Genomic DNA, 17,687 nt, shown 5'->3' with positions numbered 1-17,687 from the left:
AATCCATGAGGGGTGGAGCTTAGCTGAAGATAAAGGCTGGAAAAAGGAAATTCTAGCAATGTAAGGCACTTACACCATGAAAGCATCAATAAAATCGTAGCTATGAGAGTGCCGAAGTTATTCACAGATCATTTCTACGTCTGCAGCTCCAATTGCCAGCTCATCTGCCTAGTGACAGAGAGGCATTTTTTTAAGTGGAGCATTTACTTTTAGGCATATGCAAAGTCAGAACAATACTTCTATCCATTTCTCAAGAATTGTACCATTTCTTCTGCTAAGAGTTGCTTCATCTTGCTACCATCAAGTCAGAGAGGTTTATCTCAGTGACATAATGATTTCTGTGGACAAACTTTGATAACTTTGGAACAAGCACTGTATAAAAATGTTTGATGGTATTCTCTGAGCAAAAAAAGAACTCTGTGTATGTTTGACTTCATGGTTTTGTCTTCATGTACTAACTACTAATGCACCACTATGTTCAGGACTGAAACTCCAGACAGACTTGAGGGAACTGTATGGTGACATGAAATGGAAATAACACTCTGAATGCATTTACAATACCATAAATAAAGCACTACCAACCACACTAATTTGCCTCTTTATAATCTCCGGGTTTCGTCTCATCTTTGGTCAAAAGCCATTAAATGATGCAATTGTAAGATTTTTTTTCAGTCTTTAACTAGACTCACAGTTGGTTTTGGGTTTTTTTAATGTGGATTTTAGCTCAAACTCAGAATTTCAATGAAGAGCTCTATTTATGCATTTGTTTTACTCAATAGACTAAAGTTTAAATTCCCAACAATTAAAGTTATTCAGATTTAAATAGGAAGATTTCCTGATTGTTTTGTAACTGCACAATTTATAAGTCATAATGACATTCCTTCACTTTGTCCAGAAAAAACAAAGGCTGATTTATTTCCTAATAACAAAGGCAAATGGTGAGGCTGTATGAAACTGCTTCCTTATTTTCAATGGGTCAGTGCTAGGCTGTTAGGTATCTTTGAACCCCTCCTCCCATCTGTAGCCTTCCCCTGAAGCATAGTGCTCCAAAACATTGCCAATCTACAGAGCGCACCACCTGTTGAGTTATGCTGGACACCCAGACATGGTACAGCTGATACCTGCACGGTCTGTTGCAAGAGACCTGCTTGATATTCATTGTATCAATGTTGATTGCACTGAGCTTACTGAAACACAGTAGAGTGCATTCATCTGTCTAATGTATATACCTTCATTGATGCTGCATTGTGATGTAAACAATGTCCTGTTCCTTCCTTATAGTAACCTAATTGACAGCCAGGCATTTTGAGTGCTCCAAAGGGCTATTGTTGTGGTGAATGCTGTAACAATAGGATTTCATATAGGTTGGGGCTTAAGAAAAGTACAATGTCCTTCTTCTGATATAAAACCAGGAACTGTGTACCAGTTGAGAGTGGGATAACGGGTTCATCATGCAATTAAGGCTTTGGCTTTGTTGAGAATCAGCCACTTGATTTTTATAGATACACTTGTTTAAAAACTTCCCTTTGAATTAAATGCATAAATAAATGCCTCTGTAGTTGTATTTTTCAAAAACTATGTCTCTTACTGCCCTGAATGATAGGTTCACATGATGAGAAGCTTTAAACTACATTGCTGTTTGTTGTCAGTTGGTAGTGAATCCTCTGGTGACTTCCACAGGCACCGGAAGGAAAGCCAACAAAATCACACCCTTCATCTGAAGAACAATTTTGTGATAATATTGCTAACAGCTCAGCCCAGAAGTGAGAGTTTTAGGCACAGGGGTTATTTCAAAATGCCCTTTAATTTTAAGTCTTTCCCATTTTTTGCCTCCCTCTGGAGACAGAATCCCTTCCTCTTCCATCTAGCAAATTGAGATACTGCCAGTCACAGGCTCTGTTTGAAGATCTGGCCCTTAACCTCTGGGGTTGTGAGAAAATATTGAAAAAGAAAGCTGAAAAAATCCTGGTGTTTGGAAGGATTTCACTAAATAATCACTAGTTAGAACCCTCTGGTAATGAGGGCATTGTGGTGCCTTCTGGTTATTGAACTTGAAGATGTTTCTCTCATGGCCATGCATTTCCTGGTGACAGAGGAATCAAGAAGAGGTGGATGGGAAAATGTCTTCAAAATTTGGAATGACCACAAACCAAAGTGGACAAGGGGCTGTAATTTGTGCTACTTAAAAAAAGATGCTCCCAGACCCCAGCTGGTATTGAACTCACCTGGTTCCTTTAGCTCCCCTTGAAAGAGCATTTTGAAAGCCTCCCTTCCTCCTGGGGATGTTTGTTTTCCATAATTGAGAGGATTTTCTTGAATGGTTGGGCTTTTGTCCCTTCAGAAGCCACACTTGAAGAATGCTGAACACCCAACCCTTCACCTGAAATCAGTGAGTTTGATTCTGTCTCAAGTAAGATGACCTTTTCATTTCTGATCAGTTAAGATTAGTTAGGCTGAAATTCTCAAAACTGCTGAAGAAGCTTATGTATGCTTTTCCTACTGAAGAAAAATGGTTCTTGTGTTTTCAGACAGAAATTTAATGACACACACGTAGGTCCCGTCTCTAACATGAAGTGGGATGACAGCACAATCCGGTACACATGGACTCTGCCAGCAGTAAAAATACTACAACTCCTGTTCTGCCAGGTTCCTGTAGGACATATGTGAAGTTTGTACCTTCAAGAGCATGGAAGTAAATCAAATTTTAACAGTACATGCAATCACACTTTACTGTAGAAGTCTACAATGTTGCCTAAAGAAAAATTTAGGGAGAAAAAACTCTGAGGCAAATTAATTTTGGGGTGAGATAAGGAAAGTATTTTAATTTTTGCTTCTGAGGTATAAAGATTACAAGACGCGCACACCCTTCGTGCCTAACATGTTACAATTTATAATACTACCCGACCAATCCAAGTTTTGTCCATCTCGTAGTTTTTGCCCTGGTCCACCCCCTGGCCTTCCCCCTGGGAATTGGGTCTGGCAGCTTTTCTTCATCAGCTTCAGAGCACAAAGGGTACATGGTCACCTAGTTTCTGACTGTGTTCTGTGGTTCAGGCCAAGATTAGATGTCCTCTAACAGAAGAGGCCTGCCTTGACAAAAGACTAAACATTTCTACTGGAATTCAGGGGTAGAACTGATATGGGGAACATAGAATGGGGTGATGGGGTAGGGAATGTGTAAGGTATTGTGCTAAAGGGTGAGGGAATAAGGGCTGCTGCTTCTAAAACCTGCTTCTGCTACTTAACTGCTTAAAAAGCTTATAAAATTAGGAAAATAAGAAAAAAACAGATGGACCTTACGGCATCAACAGCTTTTACAAGGTTTGCATGGAAAGGATTAAAAATAAAGCCAACATATCAGTGCCTGCAGAGGCTTACTGGGCATTGTGTTGCTGCAGTCCCACTTGAGGAAGGTCACATGGGATGAGGCCCTTACAATGTCTATCTCTTTGCCTTATGACTTGAAAATTGTATAATTGTTTAAGAAGCCTCTAAAAATTGCAAAATGTGAGAAGAGAGTAGCTCTGAAGCACTCTGTAATCTGTACCAGCCTCTGATTTTTGAACATCATAATATTTTACCTAAATGGAAGGTTTTTCCCCAGAGGTTAACAAAGTCTGTAATGTGTGAGTATTTCAGGAGATTTGCTTTCTGGGGATGGAAAAATATTAGTGTTGGTGAGTCTGAACTGCAAATGATAGCTGGGCCACATGTGTGGGTGGCACCAGGATCAGCAGGCTTCATTTGCAGCTGCTTATGCCCAAAGGAAGAGCATGCATATAGAGGAAGTCAAGCTCTCAAGCAAAAGGCATAGGTTAAAGGGGTAAAAGTAAGGTATAGACCCAGTCATGCTTTAGTCGTCAACTTTTAATTTGAAAGTCAGCTATAGAGGAAAATGGTCTGAAGAAGAAGCTCTCTCAGCAGGAAAAGGCCGAAAATGGAGCATGACATTTATAAAACAGCCTCTGAGAGAGCAGAAACACTCCCTTAGACATACTGCAGGTTTCCACATTTCTCTCGAGCAAAGTGCAACATGAGGAGCACACGTTTTACAGTTCTAAGCATATTTAATACAACGTTTTTACAACAGCTGTTGCTTTCACAGAACTTTAACCCCACTGTGTAAATGCATCACAGGGAAAATACTCTGTTGTCTTGGAGACAGCCTTTGCTCGCTAGCCCTTTTCTACCGAGCTGGTGTCAGCTTTCAGCTCCAGCCGCATTCCAGGCAGGCAGGCACATCCCGGCCTCTCTCCTCTGTCTTCATTATTGGCCCGGCTGAAGGACAGAGGGCTCAGGAATCCGGGATAATTACTGGAGCTTCATACTTCGGTTTCCATCACCACATCTGATGAGAAAATGGGGAAAAAAAAAAGTCAAAAATAGGGGAGGAAGGGGAGAGAGGGAGTCTGTAAAAGATATTCTGATGACCCATTTTTTTGTTTTTTTCTTTTCCTTTATGTTATATTTTGTTTCTTGCTTATCAAGCATGGTACAGAGCCAAATGTCTTTTTCCTGTTAGATTTAAACCGATTTATTGTCTTAGTTGAGAAGTGTTATGTTGCATCTGACACTTGGAAGACCATTGGAGGTATCATGTGACAAATGCCTCCCATTAGAGGACTCAGGAAACTTCGCTTGTCTTTGAGAAAGGTGATACTAGCTAGTGACTTGACCCCTCCAGCTCTCCAGCATAGGAACTCATTGCTGCAGGTAGTATGCAGCAAACACTGCCGTCATCACATGTGTTTGTGGACACAGCCCAAAAATGTGTTCTGAAGTTCTGTCTTTAAACTTGGACGTATGAAAAAGAAATAATTGGAAACTTTTCTAAAACCCCAGAATATTTGGTTTTTTATCTCAGTTTTAGACATATGAATGTGCTTGAAGTGGCTGTGCTCCATGCATGAATAAAAATAATAAAAAAATGGTGCTATGAACTTCAAATATAGCCACCAAGCATCAAAGAGATTTTTCAGAATTGTGTAGCTGGACCTAATCCTGCAAGGCACTGAATGCCTGTAAATGCAGTGAGTGTTGGAAGGACTCAGGTCTTCCAAGAAAACACTAGTGATCTTAAAGAACTAAAGCCCAAAATCTAACAATCTCTCTGAAAACAGCAAGGTGCAGCCATACCTTTGACTACCTTGTAGTCAACATTGCTTTCCTTCATGCGTAGGCACTGCTTTTGTTGGCAGGTAATGTAGAACTAATGCAAATCTAAAAAGTATAGAATCAAAAAAATCATAGAATCATAGAAACATAGAATCAGCTGGGTTGGAAAAGATCCCTGAGATCATCCAGTCCAACCCTTGATCCAACACAGCTGTGGTTCCTAGATCATAGCTCTAAGTGCCACATCCAGTCTCATCTTAAAAACCTCCAGGGATGAACAATCCACCACTTCCCTGAGCAGCCCATTCCAATGCCTGATTACCTTCTCTGTAAAGAATTTCTTCCTAATATCTAACCTAAGCCTCCCCTGGCAGAACTTAAGACCATGCCCTCTTGTCTTACTGATAGCTGCCTGGGAGAAGAGACCAACCCCCACCTGGCTACAACCTCCTTTCAGGGAGTTGTAGAGAGTGATGAGATCTCCTCTGTTATTGTTTGCTATTGTAGTTATTGTTTGTCCCTGGACACCCTCATTACTGCACAAATCCAGAACATACTTCTATCCAGACAACATTTAATGGAAATATGCATTTCAGATCCCTTGGTTTAACTGGCAGTTCCAAGGCATATGCTTAACATTAGGAGTGTCCTTTCCTGAACTAGAGCCCAGAAGCTTAGCTGTATGTTTTTCCAAAAGGTTTAAAAAGTAAAAATTCCCTGTGTCAGAACACTTGCATGAGGGAAGACCTGAGGGAACCATTTGTAACTCTAACAATGCTTGACTGGAGTAAAAGCAAGGTCCCACATATTGTCCTCTCTGAAACAGAGCAGCTCTCAACAGAAGTGAAAGTTTTGGCTACTAAACAAAATTACAGTGGATCTGCAAATAAGCTCAATGCAGACAAAAGGAAATTTTAGTGCTATGTAGCATTAAAGCAATATAGAGCTCGTAAAAGAGCTGTGTGTACTACAGCATTGTAGTAAACTTTTCCCTGAATTAGGTTGCTTTTTAAGCTTGTATTTTGACTTGAACATTGCACATCACACTGGTTTATACCTGCTGATGCTTACAAATTGTTGGTTACAAAATGGGGAAAGAGGGAAGATGCCTTCAGCACAGGTCTATCTTAGCTGGCACAGACTGCAGCAATGTCTTCCTCTCATGGACAAGAGGCCCAAGAGGCAGTTTATCCAGCTCTACCCAACCAATGAATATACTGCACTTACAGTGCTTCTTTTCCAACATTGGCTTGCCCCAGACTCATGAGGAAGAGCCCTCCAGATAGAGAGCTACATGAGCCAGCAGTGTCAAAGGCTGCTGGCAAGCCGGGGATCACAGCAGTGCTGTGATTCTGAGCAAAGCCAACAAACTCTCATATGCAATTCTACCTGCAAGGGTTGGGCAGCCAGAGCAGCAAATACAACTGCAAATACAGTAGTGCATGGCTTCACAGTCCCCAGAGTATTATCTGAAGTAGGCTTTCTACTCATTCCTTTGCTCCTGCCCCAAGAAACAGTTCGAGCACCCTCAGTGGGGTATATTGTTTTTTTCCATCCCTGATGATTTTGTCCCAGCAAGACACCAGCAAATAAAGGAAAATATGATTGTAGATTTCCATCTTCCTTGACTTTCTTTTGCTCCTTCTTATTCTGCAGACACCAACAGGGGACAATGAAGAACATTGATCACCATGCTTTCCCTGATGCATCTGGGGTCATGGTCTGAGCCCCAAAAAGTTTGGGGTGAGCAGAGGGTGTTTGCCAAGAACAGTAGCAGCATCTTAGCATAGAAATTAATCTAGGGGAATGGAGACAAAGACACAAGGCAAACGTACGCGGAGTGAAGTGAGCAGGATTTGGCCTCTTGCAAGATGTGTGCACAGCTGTCTGCAATCTCAAATAATATGCCACATTCTACAAGTGTCACACATCTACCCTAGATACAGGGGTTCATTAGGAAATGGAACTGAGAAATGCTGTCAGGCTAAAACACACCGAGGAGAGCCACTCTGATCTGACTTAACAGGAGAATTAGCATATACTTGACATTTAGCTTTAGTGAAGATATTTCTGACCTCAGTATCATAGGCATGTTTAAACTGTGCCACCTCTGTCCTGGAAAGTACAAAGACTTTCTGAGTTTCTGCTGCCAGCTGCATTGTTTTTTTTTTTATTTCTGCACATTTAGAAGTGCACCTAAAAGTTATACACTGAATAGGTAGAAGGTTGCAAAGGCAGCTGCAAAAATCAGTGTGACACTTCGGTTGCTCCCAGTGAATACTCAGCAGAGGTGAGCAATTAGAAATGCATGGTACCTAATCACATCCATTTTGCTTTTGTAAAAGGGCGATCCTTATCTGGGTTCAAATGAAAACATGCATGTGAAAGGTTTGCATCCAATCACAGACTATACAATCTGACATATTTCTAGTCGATATGAAGCAGCCCAGCTGGAAATCTGAGGCTCTAAATGTTCCCAAATACACAGGAAGCCAGAATTATTAATAAATGCATTAGCAATAGACTTGGCTCAGTTCAAAGTATTATATTTCAAAATGGGCTTAGGGATTTTTTTTTCTGGCTTAAAACTGACTGAAGTGAGATGGTTGTGATTTATGTAACACTAACCCTGACACACAACATTTTTTATAGATTGCACTCCTGCATTTGCATGTAGTTAGAAGCAAAAATGTCCTGTAATTTTCAAGTAGGAAATCCTTCAATGTCAGAGTTATATTCTTGGAATTTCATCTTGGCCTTTCAATGTGTTTAGCTAGTATTTTATTTATCTCTGTTTGTGATCTATAATATCTCCACTTTCTTATCCTCCCTATCTGCTGTCTCTGTCATTTTTGGTGCAGTTGCAGACTCCTAATAGTCCATGATAAAAATATCAAGACTGTTTAACTCTCTTGAAAACAGAGCATCGAAACACATATGGTCAGTCAACATTTTTTCTTTGTTTTTTTTCTCTCTGGAATCCAGAAATAAAAACGGGTGTGACAGTTACTTATAGGAAATCACTGATAAACAATATTGAATCATGTTTTTCTGTCCTCTAGCAAAATATCAAACTAGTAAGATTAAAAATTTTGAACCCTAGCACATGCTGAAGCATTTGCTTGAGAAGGAAAACAGTATTTAACACATGAAAATGAAAGAAAAACTATGCTATTTTTGTGGTGGTATTTATGAATGAGGTAGGCAAAAATCCTGATTTTTAAAACTGAAGGATGCATCGAAACTTTCCTAGACAAATGGCTAAGTTTGAGCAACAAAAGAGAAACTATAGGAGGCTTTATGTCCCATTGTAAGATCTCAAAGTGTCCTAAAGAGGAGAGCAGAGCACTGTGCAAGGAGTCAGGTGACAGATACCTTGCAGTATCCTGTGTCCTGGCCAGGCTCCAGCTCCGGAGCTCTGGAGTATGTCTGTGAGTGCAGTCATCTTTTCCATTTCTTCAGCTTTGAAGCAAGTCCTTTTGTGTTTCCACACCTCACTCAGGAGTTCAGTAGGTCTGGGGAACCCCCAGGCTGCCCATTGCCCTGGCTCCATTCTCAAGCTCTTCAACACGCTCTTGGTTTCTGCTGCCTGCAAAAGGATACTGAAGAGGAGAGAGTGGCAGTGATTACCCCTCCCATCAGGCGTCAAGGTGGGTCCACTAGTCTGTGTCAGACACAGGAGCCTGCCCTACAAAATGTGCCCTGTGAGCCTGGAGCCCCAGCAGGAGTGGCTCCAGTGGCTTGGTACTTACAGTCTTCTTTCCTGATTCTTCTTCTGACAGACCACTTAAGTAAACTTCTAGTTTGTCTGTGAGAGTTTTCCCATTTGACAGGACAGAGCTGGACATCATTAGGTATTGACAACAAATTATTTCAATGGCCTTTTCTAGAGAGATAACTATCAGGTTATAAAAAAAAAAAAAAAAAGGAACTTTCTGGCATGAGAAACATTAACATTGAATAAGATAAAGTATTATAAGATATATTCCAGTAAAAAGCTTTCTCTTCTGAAATCCATGAAACACCAAAAAAGAAATAAATTTTCTGTGGAGAAATCACTTGCAGGATCGAAGGGTCACCAGATGTGCTTTGATGCGCCACTTCTTTATTTTTTGGACTCAGTGGTCTAAGAAGTCTTCTCCAATGTAAATGACTCCGTGATTCTGTGATTTATTGGACCAGTTGCTGAAATTCTTGTGCCCTGTCACCTGCTAATTGTAACAAATCTATCAGCTGTCAGGTGGGATTCAGAATGAGATCATTCTCACCTGCAGGTTTCTAAAGACACTGTTACTGATGCTGGTCAGTCTAAGGAGCACACAAATGTAAAGGGAAAAAGGGTTATATGGGTGTTTTAAAAAGATTTTTTGCTTGACCTAAGCAAAATGAAAAATCAGAGAAATAGAATCTGAAATAAAATTCTTTTCATGAAATGGAGCAAAGCATTTTCTTATGTTTTCTCACTTTTTAGTAACATAAAATATCAAAGTACCATGTATTACCATTTATAATCATTTAAAGACATCAAGTGAAATATTTGACACAGAAACAGTCGCTCAGGTGAATTTAATCCAGATGGAATAGTTTCAAGAAGCACGATTTTCTTTTTCAGCAAAAGGATCCAGTATATCCACATTTGCCAATTAAATTATTCATCAAGGGCCCAGTGAGTAACATAGACTCAAGGTGAGCACTTGTTAGAGCCAGGGGAACCCTTGCCAGAGCCAGTATTGGAAGGCTGATCCCTCAGGGAAGAAGAGGATTGTAAAAAAGGTGCTATGCCGAAAAACCTTCTTGAAGGAAGAAAAAAAGCCCAAACATCCATGGGAAAGCCTCCAGGTACTTCTTGTAATTAGATACAAATTCAGTATCATTTTCCAAAACAAATAAGTAATTATCTTCATTGTTTCATTTGAAGTACTGAAAAAAGCCCCAAACATCCTGTTTTTCACCAAGTTCCTTGGGTATGCTGATGAAAGTGCAATACGTGCTTAGCTAGTCTGGCTGGAACTACACCTAAGCCACTGCTGTGTCACATGCTGGTCAGAGAATTGGAAAGGGAAGCCTCCACAGAAAGAGCAGTCCACAGTTTGGGCACATGCAGACTAGCCCCGAGTACCTGGCCATGTCATTTATGCTGCCCGTGTCTCTGCCTCACCCTTTCCTGCAGTGTTACAGCACACTGTATAGTTTTCAGCCTTTGGAAGAGGTTGAAGTCTAGTACAGGTGATAGCTCCAGTGAAATCATTGCCCTCAACACCTGTTCCACAAATAACAGGTGTGCCTGGTTTCTCTTCTTGAATCACCTGATACTGTCTGACCTGAGCTTCCATACAGGTACAAAGTTATCTTGAGAAACAATTTGCATCAGAGTACATGAGATTCATATTAAATAGCATTTGTTTTTGTTTAACATATGCATTACATACTAAGCATATACTGATGAGTGATTTCTGGTTTTGTCAGTGTCTGTCACTAGAGTTACACTGTCATGGAACCAGAGCAGTGAAGAGATTATCAGTCTCATGAAACAATGAGCAAAAGGGTTAGAGTTATGGTTAAAGTTAGCATGAAGTGCTGGCCTACAGAAGGAGCTGCTGCTCTAGTTCCACTAGGTAATATTAGTGTTTTGGTTTAGGTAAGAAAGCGCTTTTGTGGAAGTCTCCCAATCACTCCAACTTTGCTCATGGAGTTTCAGATCACTCACTGGTCTCAGGGCACATAAACCACATTCCCTTATGGTTAACTAAACCAGAGGACATCACTTAGTAGCACACTGAGTGTATTCCCACTGCTAATGGACATTCAGCACAAACTAGAATCAGAGCTAGTCTGAGACAAAACTCCTGAAACACATCTGTTCTGAATGTTGTCTCTTTGGTATTGCTCCAAGTGTTCTCCAGGAGTTGTTTACTTATTAGGTACACAGATGTCTGGGTCACTGACATACATTGCATCGTTACCTTCTGAATGTGTGATTTTCTGCCACTATGTCCATCACAGAGTCAGAGTTCACACTCTGACTCTACAATCATCAGATGATGATTGTAGATCATTCTAGATATGACTGTATTTAAAGACCCTGTATTTTTTCTAGGAAGGTTCTCAAATTGTTTCCTTTGTTTAAATGACCTTGCAATGTGACAAGTGAGCTCAGCTCCTACTGTCTCAGACTTTTGTTCTGTGTGCCTTTACTTACTCTTTTGGCTCTGAATTCACTTACAAAATGCATTCAATAATAGCTTAAAGATAATGATCAGACAATAAAACGAGGATAAACAGTTGAACCTGCCATTGGATAAATAACAAATAGGAAAACACTATATAGAAAATTTCACCACCTCTTTCCTTCATACAATCACTTCTCAACTGTCTCAGGACTGCTGACAGAACTTCTCTGCTGTGTTTGCTTAGGCAAAATGTGCCCAAGCAGCAAATTATCTCCTTTGCTCTCATGGATACCAAAATGTTGTTCTTTTAGCAAAGGTTTCGTTAGTATATAATCCTACCTTCTGTAGTAGCAGAAGGGAGATGGTTGGACAGGTATCTCCTTCCCAAAATCACAGCAAAGAATCATAGAATCATAGAATAGGTTGGGTTGGAAAAGACCTCCAAGATCACCAAGTCCAACCCCTGATCCAACTCCAATTCCTATATCATGGCACTAAGGGCCACGTCCAATCTCTTTTTAAAAACCTCCAGGGATGGTGAATCCACCACCTCTCTGGGTAGGCCGTTCAAATGCCTGATAACCCTCTCTGTAAAGAATTTCTTCCTAACATCTAACCTAAACCTCCCCTGGCAGAGCTTGAGCCCATGTCCCCTTGTCCTATTGTTGGTTGCCTGGGAGAAGAGACCAACCCCCGCCTGGCTATAACCTCCCTTCAGGTAGTTGAAGAGAGTGATGAGGTTGCCTCTAAGCCTTCTCTTCTCCAGACTAAACAACCCCAGCTCCCTCAGCCTCTCCTCATAGGACTTGTGCTCAAGTCCCTTCACCAGCCTCGTAGCTCTTCAAAGAGAGCATCTTTGTCCACCATTAATGACTTGAAAGCATCAAATGCTTTCCTAAGGTAGTGTTTGCTTTTTGTTAAGATGTAGTTGTGTCAGAAAGCCTATGACTTAAAGACATGAAGCCTTGACTTTTAAATTAGTAGCTTGTTATTGCAGTCCCATTGTTAGTCACATGTGGTAGTATTAGAGAGATACTATTGTATATTCTGACTTTGTTAGCAGTTCTAAACCCTGCTTTTGATGCTGTGTGGTGATAAAAAAAAATACAAAAGCTTGAAATGCAAATACATGAATATGTATATTGCTTGAAAGACATCTTTTGCAGACACAGGTTGTGCTGCAGTCATCATTGCTTCAGTATGAGTAGGATGCACTGTGGTAAAAAAAAGGTGCTATTTTTATTCAATAGTTAATGCTAGAAGTTAAATTTCAGAAGCTTAGTTTTGTGCTGATTTATGTTTTCATCAGATTGTCACAAATATTTTAGTACAAAACCACACTTTCACAACAGACAAAATAAGCAGCTGCTGAACCTTCTTTTCATCACCAGAACAAACAAGCAAACAAAACCTTACAAAAAGCAAAATTTTACCAGTATGACGTGACCTGGAATAAAATGGCAAATGCAGAATACTTAAGCCTGTAAATTCATATATTTTCTTACTTTATACTTAATGTTGTTTGAAAAGTAGTACTATGTAGGCTTGATTTACACCTAGAGCTAGGAATGTGTTCACATGCTACTGTTCTGTATGTATGGCTCTTGGCCTTGGCAAAGGCATCTGCTTCACATGGCAGAAAATTGGAATCAAACTGACTTTGTTTAAATTAGTTCATTATGTGCTAAGTAGTGGTTTGGAGCTGTGGGTGTCATTGGAATGTTTTTCTTGTCTATAGAAAACTAGGAAATTACCTAAAGTAAAGGTGGAAAATATTAACTAATGCCAACAGCACTTGAAAAGAATGGCTGGAGGTGTCAGGTCTTCACTACATAAATCGTGTCAGATTATTAGCTGTCTTTCCTGAAGTGCACCTGTAGTGGAGGGGGTTTGATGAGAAATGATTTTAAAAATATGTGAATGATAAATTAGAATATGCAACGTGCTTCATGTAACCACAACGTTCAACAAACACTGTTAGCTCCACAGAAAATTTTAAGTGAAGCCCACTGATTTCCTGGGAAAACTCAAATAAAAACAACATTCCTGAAGGAAATATTTATCGTAATCAGCATTTCAGTAGTTCTGCTAGAAGTGTTTTACTGTTCTATGGGATATATGGCTTTTGATTAAAATCTTCTTTTACCAAAGTAAAAGTAGAGCACCAAAAGTGCTCTTCAGTGGTTTGAATTGGAATTGAGGGGGGTTTTGATACTCTCCTTTCCTACTACACTGGCTGGGAGTCAATCAGTGGAGAAATGGTGACTGTGGCTCTTCCCAGGAGGCTGGGAAATCTGGTTGTGAGTGATCTCATAGCATGAACACCAAGTCTCTGATCTCTGACCACTAATGGGTCATCCATCAGGACATTGCCAGACACTGAAAACTCACCCTTAGCAAGTGAGCCAGCTGGCCAGTTATCTGAGAAATGTGCTGGAAAATATATGTTGTCTCACTGCTGAAGGAAGAAAACCCAACCCCCAGTTCAAAGATTGAGGCATCTATTTTTCTTTTTTAATTTTTGCCTTAAAACATTTCAGTCTGAGGCAATAAATGCTATCCACAGAACACATGGTTACTGAGTAGTGACCCTTTGTCCAGGCTACTGTTCCTCTTCAGAAGCGACTGCAAATTAATTACATGTTTTCTTTTGGGCTACCACGATGCAAAGGAAAAGCTGTTACCAGTTTCTTCTCCCTCTCAAAGCTGTTACTTTATCATATACAAACACTCGACATAACCCACAATTTACTTATGCCCTCACATACACCAGCCATGACTCTCAGCAGCTCTCTGCTCCCTCTCTGAACACCCTCTCTGATGATTAATTCTCTGCAGCCAAAGCACTCAAGTCTCTGGATACAGCTTTGCTCTCTCCTCCAGTTTAGTTAAGTAAACCCTCCTGGCTGCCTAAAAAAATCCAAAAATATGTTGGGCATCAACAAGAAGGATCCTGATGGCAGAAGACATTGTTTTGCCACCTAATAAAACCTTGTAGTGCTGCATGCAGAGCCTGTCTCTGGAGCCTGAGAGGAGTGTAATGTAGTTAGAAAACACACATAAAAGGGAAAGCAAAATGCTTTGATTGGCAGAGCATAGCCTTAGAAGAAGGGTCTGGAAGGACCATGACTGATGCAGAAAGGAGAGGGCTCAGGGATGATATGACACATCTACAAAATCGTAAAGGTAGTGAATAACTTGGATGTCAGGATCCTGTTTGGTAAATCTCACAATGCTAGAGGTAGAGAACACTCCATGAAGTTCATAGATCACCTTAAATCAGATGAAAAGGTATCCATTTGCAGTGCACACAGTGAACCACTGGAACTTGTCAGAGGAGGGTGAGAAGGCAGACATTACCAGCAAGGCCTCAAGCAAGGCATTAGAGAAATTTGTATGCAACATCTATTATCTATATATGGGCACTAAGAAGATGAGGCAGGGATATAGCCTGTCTCATTCCTTGGTGACGCTGGGGAAGAAGAGGAATGGGTTCCAGGTGTGCAGGCTCACATGCTCTCCTCCAAAATAGCACATTCCCTTATGGATAGACATCTTGAAAAGTGTCCTGGAGCTGCAGACAGGCTACCAACATCTAGCAGAGTCCTCAAAAGATTTCATCTATAACACAGGCTGCAACATGGAAACAAATATCAGAGGCTAGACCTTTCTAGGGCATAGGTGGAAATCATTCCTTTTCCTGGTCAAAACTGTGACAAATATTCTTGTTGAGCAGTGTCTCTAGAGGAGAACTGTTGTTCTGCTCCTCTGGGAGTGTGGCTTTGGTCATACCATAGAGGTATGACCAAATTGTAATACAGTGTCACCATTGTCACTGTACCTCTGCATATCTTCTGATAGTGAAACCCATTGAATTCAACTAATGACAGCTACATGGTTGTGAATGGGCTGCTGGCTTGCCAGGGTTGAAGACAGTACTCACAGGCCAACTGACAGCAGAGCAGCTACCAGGTTTGATCAGCCAACTGAGAGACCTCAACAAACTAGAGGACTGAGCAATCACCAACCAGATGAAGTTCAACAAGGGGAAGTGCCAGATTCTGCACCTGGAATGGGGCAACCTGGGATGTATCTACAGACTGGGGAACAAGATGCTGTGAAGCAGTGCCACAGAAAGGGACGTGGGGGTCCTGGTCGATGGCAAGTTGAATAGGAGTCAGCAGTGACCTGGAAGCCAGGAAGGTCAACCATGTCCTGGGGGGCATCAGGCACAGCATTGTCAACTGGTCAAGGGAGGGGATTGTCCCTCTCTGCTCTGCACTGGTGAGACTTCACCTTGAATATTGCGTGCAGTTTTGGGCACCACAATAAAAGAAAGATATTAAGCTCTTAGAGAGCATCCAAAGGAGGGCAATAAAGATGGTGAAGGGCCTTGAGGGGAAGCCGTATGAGGAGAGGCTGAAGTCACTTGGTCTGTTCAGCCTGGAGAAGAGGAGACTGAGGGGAGACTTCATTGCAGCCTACAACTTCCTTGTGAGGGGAAGAGGAGGGGCAGGTGCTTCTCTGTGGTGACCAGTGACAGGACCCAAGGGAATGGTCTGAATTTGTGTCAGGGGAGGTTTAGGTTACATATTAGGAAAAGGGTCTTCACCGAGAGGGTGATTGGGCACTGGAACAGGCTCCCCAGAGCAGTGGTCACAGCACCAACCCTGGCAGAGTTCGAGGAGAGTTTGGATGATACTCTCAGGTAGATGGTGTGACTCTTGCAAATGGTCTTGGGCAGGGCCAGAGTTGGACCTGATGATCTTTGTGGGTCCCTTCCAACTCAGCATATTCTGTGATTCTGTGATTCTGTGATTCTCTGATTTTGGCTCAATCAACTGTACAATGGGAGAGATGTAACCATGTCAATCATTTTGCCTCGTCACTCAGAACTTTGAATTCATTCTCAGCTTGGTTATTCTGGTGGTAATAATGCAAAGATACGTAGAAGCAAATAAGGAAAAAAGTAATTTGTACTGTTTTGTTTCCTTTTGCTCACGTATAGTTTCTGGTGCCGTACTGAAGAAGGTATCCAGTCCCTTAGGTCTGAATTCTTAACACTTAATTTAGTAGGTTAATTTGTTTCTTAAATCAGGAGTGAAAATGCATGTGATTAATTGAGCCTTTAAGGCAAGTGGCCAAAGAGAAGGGGCACAGAAACACTGTTGATATGCACCCATTGAGGACTGGCAGTATCCTGGAGTCAGAAACAGCAGGCCCCAGCTCTGGCATCAGGAAAATAAATCTGCTGTGTTCATGTGAAAAACTAGATCCTGCCCCCTTCCCTACTTCAACTGGGAGCTGTGTATTGGACAGTAGCAGCTGTATTGGGTTGAAAAAACAAACTCAGGGCAAGCGTAAGAATCTCCACACAAAATACGACTGCATGCCCATACACCTTGGGGACATAATGATATTAAAAATAAGAGCATGAGTAGTATAAGAATTGCAGAAGCTAAGCTAAGTAGCTACCTCCAATATTTTTCTCACAACAGTGGGGATAAAAGGCAGTCTGTAAGAAAAATTGCTGAAGAATTTTTTCATCCCCAAAACACCAAACTGAGCAACAGTGTCATAGAACAGAGAAATGCTGAAGAGCCACATCTCTCAAGAATTAAAATAAAAAAATTAACATTAACCCAAATGAGGGAGTAAGAAGATATTTTGAGGATTCATGCATATTGTGGCAATGAGTGCATTTCCCTCTTTTGAAGCAGGAAGCTGTACTTTCATTTGATGTTATACCCTGCAGCAAATATGAAAATACCTTCATTTCCTGTTTGGTGAACAAAGGCAGAAAATAAAAGTTGGTATCTGGAGGTTGAACTGTATTATTCTGAGTGTGAAGATTTGTGAAAGAACATGGAATAAGCACTCTTCAGCTTCATGGCTTTCTTCCCTGCTAACAGCTGGTCAGTCACAGGTGCTGGCAAAACCCCCACCAACCTACTGAAATGTACTGGGAAGAGCTTTGTTATTTTATCACCACATTCAGAGAGTTCCTAATTTGCTCTGGTTTGAAGTGCTCCTTGTGAACATAGTGAAAATAAGAAGAGCTCCAGAAGGAACCTGAATAAACACAGAACTTATTTGCAAATGCAACAGCTAAGGAAACAATCATGTGATATCTGTGCAAAAAGCACACTGTCTGGGATGAAATTTGACTGTAGTTTCACTTTTTAGCCATGCTATCCCTCTACAAATACAGTTATAGAATCTCTTTCCTCTGGTATATACCAGAGGAGCAGGTAAAGCACTGAAGAGAATGCCTTTTTAGGGAGTGTGGGAGACTGTCTGGGAACTCAAGAAAACCATAGGACAAATAGTCAAGCAGTCATTACTCCTGTGGGACATCCAATAACCTTAGTAATGCCAGCACCTTTCCCCAGAATCTTCCTG

General features: G+C 41.0%; 1 long non-coding RNA gene across 1 annotated transcript in view; it reads right to left on the bottom strand.

The window, feature by feature from the left end:
• Positions 1-3,871: 3,871 nt before the first annotated feature.
• Positions 3,872-17,687, bottom strand: part of LOC135407754 (uncharacterized) — a 61,113-nt gene continuing 47,297 nt past the window's right edge. Inside the window, exon 3 of the long non-coding RNA XR_010427006.1 lies at positions 3,872-4,348. This is a non-coding gene — a long non-coding RNA (uncharacterized LOC135407754). The remainder of the gene's footprint in view (positions 4,349-17,687) is intronic.

Source organism: Pseudopipra pipra, chromosome Z (genome assembly GCF_036250125.1).
Source record: "Pseudopipra pipra isolate bDixPip1 chromosome Z, bDixPip1.hap1, whole genome shotgun sequence".
Classification (NCBI taxonomy): Eukaryota; Metazoa; Chordata; class Aves; order Passeriformes; family Pipridae; genus Pseudopipra; species Pseudopipra pipra.
Note: the sequence above shows the minus strand (reverse complement) of the source record. Positions and strands in the feature narration are given on the sequence as shown.